The sequence below is a fragment of the Rhinatrema bivittatum genome, chromosome 6, assembly GCF_901001135.1.
Source record: "Rhinatrema bivittatum chromosome 6, aRhiBiv1.1, whole genome shotgun sequence".
NCBI lineage: Eukaryota > Metazoa > Chordata > Amphibia > Gymnophiona > Rhinatrematidae > Rhinatrema > Rhinatrema bivittatum.
Genome location: NC_042620.1, coordinates 34505697 through 34515973, shown reverse-complemented (window position 1 = coordinate 34515973; position 10277 = coordinate 34505697). Strand labels below are relative to the sequence as shown.

The 10277-nt window shown below is 40.4% G+C and overlaps 1 protein-coding gene across 2 annotated transcripts in view; it reads left to right on the top strand.

Moving 5' to 3' along the window:
• The first annotated feature begins 2685 nt into the window (after positions 1–2685).
• The window catches only part of LOC115093470 (ropporin-1-like), a 300539-nt gene continuing 292947 nt past the window's right edge, over positions 2686–10277 (top strand). The window contains exon 1 of one of the 2 annotated variants that reach the window (XM_029605239.1): positions 2686–2836. The gene's annotated coding sequence lies outside the window, so the exon portion shown is untranslated. Of the gene's footprint in view, positions 2837–3452; positions 3589–10277 lie in introns of those variants that run through there. The other variant, XM_029605238.1, reaches the window with a different exon arrangement.

The window sequence follows — 10277 nt, the reverse complement described above, 5'->3', positions numbered from 1 at the left end:
TTTAGATTTAGGTGGGCGATGCCCATTATATCCTTGTGGATCATTGATAGTGTCTTGTAGGTGATTCTGGCTTTTATAGGAAGCCAGTGTAGGCTGTGAAGAATAGGTGTTATGTGGGCTCTTTTATTAGTGTTGGTGAGTAGCCTTGCTGCTGCATTCTGCACCATCTGTAATGGTCTGGTGGATAAAGCTGGGAGACCTAGCAGTAGTGAGTTGCAGTAGTCCAGCTTAGACAGAATTAAAGACTGGACTACTAGCCGGAAGTCACTGAAGTGAAGAAGAGGTTTGAGATTTTTCAGCACTTGGAGTTTGAAATAGCATTCTTTAGTTGTGTTGGTTATGAAGGATTTTAGGTTAAATTTGTTGTCGAGACGCACCCCCAGGTCTCTGACAGAGGTGGATAGGTTAGTGTTTGGATATGAGAATTGAGTTACGCTTTGAAAGTTGGTGGGGGTGTGATTTTCGTCTGGTGAGATGATGAGGATTTCTGTCTTGTTTGGATTAAGTATGAGGTTCAAGCTGGATAGGAGAGAGTTGATGGTTTGTAAGCAGATATTCCAATGCGCCCAAGTTTTTTGTAGTGATTCTGTGATGGGCATGAGAATCTGAATGTCATCAGCGAAAATATAATGTTTTAGCTTGAGGTTAGAGAGTAAGTGGCAGAGTGGAAGCAAGTAAATATTAAATAGCCTAGGAGAGAGAGAGATGATCCTTGTGGTACTCCTCGAGTTGATTTGATAGGATGCGATTCTTCATTGTTGATTTTTACTTTGTAGAATCTGTTCTCCAGGAACGATTGGAACCAGCTATGTGCTTCTCCTTGAATTCCTATGTCGGATAGCCGCTCGAGTAGTATGGTATGGTTGACTGTGTCAAATGCGGCGGATAGGTCAAGAAGAGCGAGGAGGTAGGGTTGTTTTTTTTCGAGATTAAGAAGTATGGTGTCGGATAACGATGTTAGGAGTGCTTGAGCACAATTGTTAGGGCTTGAGCACAATTTAAGATAACTGTGCTGAACTTTTGGGTCTTATACAGGGCAGGGCCAGAATATCTACAAAATAAGCTATGATGGCATATTCCTAGAAGGCAATTAAGATAAAACCAAGGTGCTCTTTGGTTACCCATTCTTTTAAAGATATGAAGCACATGCAAATATGTGTTATAGCATTTTCAACTGGACCCAATGCTATGGAATTCGCTATCTATAGATATCAGAACAGAAACAAATCATTTGACTTTTTGAAAGATTAGGCCTGGCTGTTTATGCAGTGACCAATAAGAAGATTGGTGATCATGGTAATAGTAATACACATTGCTTGCAGGGAGTAGCATGAAGTGGACAGGATGAAAGTTACAGTCTAACATGTAAAGTGATTTTTTAATTATAGGTGGGACAGGATTTTAATTCCTTGTATTTAAATACTGTTGACTGTGTTTATTTTATTGTGATTGTTTATTATGCTATGTATGTGTATTGATGTTATTGTGTATGTTTTGCTAAACACCGTTCCAGACAACTCTGTTTAAGAATTGGGGAAGCGGGTAATGTTTAAAATAATAAGATAAATACATAAATAAAAATATTCTGCTCATTCATAGACCTTCTGATCATGTCGCTTTCTCCCCACAATCCATTCTCTGATCCCCTCATTCATGCCCCACTAATCTCCTCACTCAATCTCTTGCTCCCAATCCTTTCACTCACTCTCCCTTCTCCCCTGCACCCCCTATGATCCCCTCATTACTCTTGAGCCTACTGTCGCCTCACTCTTGCCCCATCCCTATCTCCTCACTTTTGCCCCATTACCTTATTCACTCTCCCTCCCCGTGCACCCCCTCTGATCCCTTCATTCACTCTTGCTCCTCCCCATCCCGAATCCTCACTCTTGCCCCATCCCCTCATTCCCACTCACCCACATCCCCTCCAATCCCATCATTCAGCCTTGACCCCTACCATCCGTCCCCTCATTCCTGCCCCAACCCAACGCTTCACTCTCTTGTCCCCCATCCCCATCTTCTCATTCTTGTCCATCATCCCCATCCCTTCACTTACCTTCCCATCCCAGCTTGTTTTCTAACACAACAGCAGTACAGCTGTGGGGATAAAAGCAATAGTAATTCAGGCCAAAGGACTAGTAAAACTGTGAATTTGTGCACCAATACCTCGGGGGAGGGGGGGCTCATTCCAGGAAGTGATGTTAACAGATATAATTCATGTAATATGACACATAATATGCCAGAAGAAAAAAGATGGATAGGTTTGTTGGGTGCTACATAACAGAGTTCCAGCAATGAGGGTAAGGGACCTGAGGGGCAATTGCTAAGCAGACTGGAGAGAGTAGCCTAGTGGTTACAGCTGTGGAAGTCGGGGTCCAAATCCCGCTGCTGCTCCTTGTGACCATGGGCAATTCACTTCACCTTTATAATTATGAGCTCTCTGGGGACAGCGAAATACCTACAGTACCTGAAAGCAATCTGCTTTGAAGTTTCTGAAAGGAGGAATATAAATCGAATTAAAAGAAAAAAAGAGATGAGCCACTGTGACTTTCTCATTCTTCTCCTGCAATGATGTCCACAAATAGCAGTCACCTGTGACATAATACATCTATCTCATAATGCCTGAAACATCATTAGTCACCATAATACTTCAAAATGTTAATTTGATTCCAACTCTGCAGAAAAAATACAACAGATTTAATTTTGGTATCAAAAACATTTAGACTCAAGATGACATATATATCATAAAGGGTAAAGCGACTAAATAGAAGAGTCCAGCAGGGGAAAAGATAGAGTGAATGAATATTAGATGTCCAAAGGAACCATTCTGGAAAAACAGGTAGTGTAAATTAATCAGTAATTAATTGTCTTTATAATGTGGAATGGAGCAATTGAAAGTCTCTCAGCCTTTATAACCACATTTTAATCACTGGCATATTAAACTGTGTTTGCTTTTCTTTAGTAATTTTTAAATTAAATAAAATCCAACAAATTAGAGAACTTAAATTTAAAGACTTATCTTGGAGAAGCTTATAAAGGTACATATCTGACATGGGCTTCAGGATTTTGGGTTTGTTTTTTTTCTGTTTCCACATCTTTGCTCTGCCAGAGAGTTCCTGAAAGGAAAACTATAATACCTTCATTTAAAAAATTATGTATATATATATATATATGTGTGTGTATGTGTGTGTGTGTGTGTGTGTGTGTGTGTTTAGCGACTTACCTATAATAGGTTGTAGAATTATCTTTTATTTCTCCTAATTATCAACCTGTACCACCAAGAAAGGAATAAGCAGTTTTAGCATTATACATGGTCTGACCGCATGGCAAGTGCTATAGGACACACATGACTATGATGTCATCAGTGCAATAGTTTGTTCCATTATGATAGGCTCGGCTTGAAGAGTAAAGTTCAGCAAAGGAAACACCATTATTTAACCTGCAGTTGTGATGTCATCTAGTTGCTGGGATACCAGGTAATCTGTTGTAAAGAAGAAAATCATCCAACTAGATCTTACTCAGCTTTGCTGAGTGACATTTGTATGCCTTGTTGGCAGTTGTGCTCCCCTTCAAGCTGACCTCCCAGTTCAGGTGAGTGACATGTTTCCCAGCGATACTCTGGAATATTGACAGGCGCAAAGCAGGTTTTCTAAAGCAGCACTGCAACTTTGGCGTGCTATACCTTGTGAAATGCTTGCCTGATTGTGATGAAACCATGAGCTTGGTTTATTCCATCTCCCCCTCCCCCCTCCCACCCCAAAGATGCAGTCTGGAACAAAACCTTAGATGAATCAAACCCGTAATGGAAAAACCGGTTTAAAGATAATCAAGAAAGCAGTTTAATATAGATAATATATTTATGCTTCTAATGAATGGTTAAAAATGCAAGCTTTCAGAACTATTAAGATTCCTTCTTCAATTTTATTTATTCATGGGAAGATCTTGCATCTTTAAAGCATTCATCTTTACCCATCTACTTTCTGGCACTTCTCTTGAGTTACTTTTCAAGCTGTAATCATCAAACCTGATATAACAGTTTGTGCAACATAACAAAAGTCAAATAGAATAATCTTAAGATACAAAGATATTGTATTAATCACCCAGCAGCTAAAGGGTGTGGCTTTGAATAAAAATGATCTTATCATACTATAGAATCGTATTGAGAAATCAGGATAGAGGTCCAGCCCAGTGGTTCAGAGCATTGCAATATGAAGAATCTGGTTTCAGGTCTTCCATTCCCCATGTCGGCTTGGGCTGGGGAATTATTTATTTATTTATAATTTTTATATTCCCCCCAGGCACCAAACAGACCTCTCTCTCGAAGCTAGTAGTGCTTTTGCTCTACTGAGCAGGTGTGAGAAGTCCTGCTCAGGTATTGCCTAATTAGTCTCCTCAGTCAATTTGAGAGCTAAATCTAATAGCGGGCCGATTCAGTAAAGTCCACGGGAGAGCGGACGAACGCCCGCTCTTCCGGCGCATGCACAGGCCACTCGCCTGTGCGCGCGATTTTCTATTTAAATTAGGTGGTACGATAGAAACGGACAAAAGGAGGCACTAGGGACACTAGCGCGTCCCTAGTGCCTCCTTTTGACCTGGAGCGACGGCTGTCAGCGGGTTTGACAGCCGATGCTCAATTTTGCTGGCATTGGTTCTCGAGCCCGCTGACAACCATGGGTTCGGAAACCGGACGCCGGCAAAATTGAGCGTCCGGTTTTCGGCCCGATAGCCGCCAGCCCATTTAAAATTTTTTTCTTTTTTTTTTTACTTTTTTTACCTTTCGGGACCTCCGACTTAATATCGCAATGATATTAAGTCGGAGGGTGCACAGAAAAGCAGTTTTTACTGCTTTTCTGTGCACTTTCCCGGTGCCGGCAGAAACTAGCGCCTACCTTTGGGTGGGCGCTAATTTCTTAAAGTAAAATGTGCGGCTTGGCTGCACATTTTACTTTCTGTATCACGCGGGCATACCTAATAGGGCCATCAACATGCATTTGCATGTTGAGGGCGCTATTAGGTGCCGCGGGTTGGATGCGCGTTTTCCTCCCCTTACTGAATAAGGGGTAAGGGAAAACGCACGTCCAAGGGCAGATTACTGAATCGGCCTGTAGGTAGTCGACTCTTCAGGGAGGCAGGCAGGTATTTAGCATGGCTAATTCATCCTGTTGTCTACAGAAAACATCATTTACGGTAAGCAAACTTGCTTTTTTTTCAATAAACAGGACTGAATTAGCCATGACATGTATGGAGTCCCAAGCTGAGGGTTGCAGCAGAGCGTTTACTGAAAAGTAACCTGGATCCCATCATGGAGAGTGGACTGCTAGATGAACAGGCTATGCAAAATTAAACAAATAAACAAACAAATAAATAAATAAAACTACTTAGCTGCAAATTTACTATTATTCTTTGATAAATTGTCCATGCAGTAATGGGACGTAAAGGTGTGTACTTATGACTAAGTCACAGTTTGGATGAAATGGGAAAGTTTGATGAAATGGGGAAGTACCTGGAGGAAGAACTAGAAGGCTGGGAGAACAAGAGAGATATGGAACAAGAGTGGACTAAACTAAAAGGAGCAATTACCAAGGCAACTAATCTATATGTTAGAAAAGTAAAGAAAAGCAGGCTAGAGTCTGCTGCTAGAGAAGGCCATGGGCTAGAACTTCAGGTGGCATAAAAGTGTGAACTGGAGACAGTGAGACTCCTCCCATGGAAGTAAAGTTGAAATACTGGAAAAGAGAGGTTAGATGGTACTACCAAAGAGGTAAAGAAATTCACTAACTCTGAATCTTGGTCAAATGATTGACATGCTGGCATACCTGGCCTGGGTAGCGGAAGTTATTATTCTGAGACAAGGACATTAATATCTTCAGAATTTGAGATGGAGGTTGGTTAGCAATTAAAGGTATTAGAGAGCAAATGGGATCTGGTTTTTCTAGACATAGCCCATGGTCTAGTAATTTTATTGGCAAGATTGTTATGTTGACTGGTGGAAGGAGAGGTCTCATATCCACTTCTGTTCCTCCTATAAACCAACTAGTGTAACCTGCATTATTATTGTGTAGGGAGAACGGTGGTCCAAAGTGTGAATGTTTCTGATGGCTAAGATTACCTGTGAGTTGATGGTGCCGGAGATTTTAGCATCAATGGCACTGAAGGAGTCTTATGTGCCAGTGGTGCTGATGGCATTTCATACTTCAACAGTGCTGATGCAGCTCTGTGCACTGATGGTTATCCATGCATTGACAGTGCTGATGCTTGTGCACTCAAGCACCTATGCTTTTTCAATGCAGTGCTCTGAGTGTTCCACAGAGTAGCACCTCTACTTATTGGATGCACGTTGGCTGTGTCTAATCAACCTTGAGGATTCAACCTACTCTGCTGATGGGGGAGATATTTTGGAGGAGCTCTTGCTCAACTCGCTTCCCAGTGAGGCAGACGAGAATGTGCTTCAGGAGGAGGACTGAGTGTGGCCTCTCCAAGCCTTTCACAGTTCCTCTATTTTGTAGGCCCTTGCTTTCCATCTTCATGGGGACATCCATCCACAGTTACAGCAGTCAGCCTGGTCGTGATGAGGATCCAGGCAAATATAAAAAAGCTCATGTCCATCTGTAATGGACATTTTTCTGCCACAAATACAGTCCTTAAAACCACTTACTGTGGTCTTTTTATTTCCTGACATTGTGAGGAATAAATCTTGCTTCTCTTCTCTTCCTTTTTTTTTTTGATAGTTAGCACTGAAAAGTGCTGTTTGAGGGGCTGCTGAAACAGCAAGGCAACTTTTAGATAGAAAAAAATATAGTTATAAGAAAAAATGTAGAGAGAGAGCTAGAGGTTCATGTCCATGTTGCTGTTCAGACAAAAAAAAAGACTGAGGAGGATCACAAGGCAATGTCCAAGTGGGAATTCCCACAAAAGCTCTACTAGCTTGAAGAGAGAGGTCGGTTCGGTGCTGCCAGATGACATCACTCACATGTCTTGGCTAATTCAGCCCTGCTTATTGACAAAAAAATGTTTGATATAGGGCAGTAATTGACCAAGTCAATGGGTTCTAAACAAGTTTTTTTTAATATAGGCTGCACAAATGTTCTCTTAAGGGAATCAGGAACAATCCTTTTCAAGGTTAGGATGTTAACAAAAGAGGCTAATGTGTCAGCAAAGGTCTGTTTAAGTGCTTGAAGGATTTAGGATCCATGTAGGAGAGGATTCAAAAGAGTATAGGGTAGACCTGCGCTGAAACAATAAATCAATCACCTTGGCAGCTGTGACATTATAGAAGTCCTGCCAGAGAGGCCCAAAAAACAGATAGAGAAATGGGGGGAGTAGGTGGATACTATCAGATTTAATAGAGGCCTGAAAGCCCATTGTTTTATTAATATAGAAATCTGCAAAAACCTCAATGTCAAGGGAGTCAGATGGGTTGCCTAAACTATTTTTGTTTTGTTACTAGGTTCTCAATCTAATTCCCTTGGACAATTTAAGGAATCTATAACAAACAGTAAAATAGTGTCTTCTTGCAGCTTCAATTGCCTGCTTATAGGTCTGAAGAGCAGCCTTATGGGCAATTTTAGACTGTGTATATTTTATCTGGGGCAAATAAATATTTTTTTCCCATGATTTATAACCCTCATTTTATTCATGATGCAGTTGTTGATGGCAGTGACATGTGTATCCCTTTTGTTAAACAAATATTGATTCTTTAACATGGTTCCATTGGAGATCCACATAGTTGTTTTAGGAATTGTTTTCTGTCAGTCTCCTTTGACCTCTTCTGTTGTCTCATGTTTCTTGGATCACCTTCCCCCTTTTTTGTTAGTTTAGACTGAATTGAAAGAAACCCTGAAAATCCATGAATCTGTGTCACAGCTTCTATTTACTGTGATTAAAAGAACACCCTAAAAAAAGCCCACTCTGCACGTGTAGCTGGTTCTGAACAATGACAGAGAATCCTTTAGATTGCAATTATTTTATGTCAACATATATCAACATACCAATTTTTTTCCTGCAAAAACCTGTCCAGTTTTATTTTGTAATTATTTAATGTCGCATCCTTAATTGCATTTATTAGCAAAATGTTCCATAATTTCAACATGCTTTGAGTTTAAAAAAAACACTTCCTCTGATGGGATGAAATCTATTCTACTTTTGCCTAAGTCAATGCTGCTTCCGCCACTGCTCCTGGGATACAAAGATCATTTAAAAGCTCCCTGTATGATCCATTGATATATCATTATACAGTAAAATGAAATCCCTTTTCAGCTATCTTTTTTTTTCAAAATAAAATAACCTACATTTGAACAATATTTCAGCAAACAAAAGACCTGGTGTGCCATAGCTTTTTCAGAGGTATTGCCTGTTCATGTCAAAGGAGAAGAAAGGCTATATTGTTTAGTCGACTTTAATATGTGGTTCAAAACCTGGTGCACAGAAGAAGGATTTTGATGCACTGGGGACTGATGTGATATATGGAAGAATTAAAGGCCATATTCTAACAATGGCCTACATCTTTTGGTCTCTGGAAAAAAGAATCTTATGTGAGAAATCCAAATCATACCGTGACAGTCATTTAAACTAGAAGAGGGGATGGCAGACAGAAGCCTATTTATTTGGACTGTCACCCCCAGAAAGCAAAGGGAGACTGTGGGGAAAATCATGGAAGTAACGAATTTACTAGTCTACTTTTGAGAAACAGGGTAGAAGAAGAGAGCAGTATAATCCTGTTCAACCTATAAGCAAGCCAAGGTACAATAGCTGGAAAGATTTGACTACAAGTACTCATATCCTAGGCAATATAATTCCAGAACTGGAAGTCCTAATGGTGGGAGGAAGGGGGGTGGGTGGGGACTTGGATACTGTTGCTATCATGGAGACATGGCCCAATGTGTCCTACAAATGGATCATTACCATTCCAGTTGACAGTGAGGGACCTTCCTTTTCAGTTTTTATTTTATTTTTCTGGGAATTCATCAGTGTTTCTTATAAAATGAACACAAATTGGAGGAAACCAGTGGGAAAAAAAAAGTTATTTTCCACTGATTTTCGTCTGCTTTTTGTTTGCTATAAGAAGCACTGATAAATTCCCAACAACAATAAAAGAAAAAACGGAAAATAAAAGTCCTTATCTATAGTCTACTAAGGAGAGATAGTAATGACAGAAAAAAAGGAGCTCTCTATGTAAAAAATAACAAAATGATTGAAATGCTGGGGGAATGGAGAAAGAAGGAGGCACATTGGGCTATCCTGTAAAGAAGCGATGTCACTTCCATCTACACCGATGTAGTCTACAGATCTCCAACTCAGACGGAGGCCCCAGACACTGGAGTCGGGTGGGCTCCGATTGGCAGCACTGCAGGCAGTGCTGCAGGTTTCCTGCCCACAGACCAAGGTTCGCCCAGAGATTACAGTGTTTGGTTACTATTGTAATCAAACAGAACTGTCCAGTCCCAAATCATGCAGCTCCCAAACCTAGATAAGATTCCTGCACCTTTCCTACTGTCACCTCATTCAGTTTAACCCAAACAGGCTGATCAAGCCTTGCTTTTGGCCCATTGCATGTTCAGAGATGTAATTCCGGGGAAAGCTAAGAAAATTGGGGACAAGTCCTCCATGCATACATGGGGCAATACCAGGAATAGATCAGGCTGACCGGGTTGAACTGAGTGAGCATTTCACATCCTTCCCCCCCCCCCCCCCCCCCCGATTCAACTACAGCTCCTGCTGCTCTCCCCCAGTCCCTGGAGGGAAAAACAGAAGGAGAACAAACACCCATGGGATTTCAGCTTCATAGTATTGGAAAAAATGCATTCCCTAGGCGTAGAAAACTACTGGAAAGGATTCATAGATCTAGAACACTAATGCCAATGGGATTAAATTCAAAGTATTTTTAACCAAGCACTGATAAATACATTTAAAGAATTATATGAAAGAGGAGGAGGAGGACAAATCTATATTGTTGAAAGTGATCAATAGATAATTGCGAGGAACTAAAATGATTCTTGCCTTGGAAGAGGTTTCTCGTAATGAGTTCTGTATTAATAAAGAATGATTCATTAAAATTCTAGTTAGATGCATTTAAATTATAAATGAGAAGATAGTTTAATTTCAATATCCTTGTAAAATCATTTACCTATGGAAGGATATTGGTCAGTTTAGTAGGCAGGACTAAACCATATGGTGTTATTTATCTGTTAATTATTTGTGAACCATAATTTCAAAATTCTATTGGAGAAAGTAATTACACTGAAAGTCAACTTTTTCCATAAGAATAACTGTGGAAAATGGCA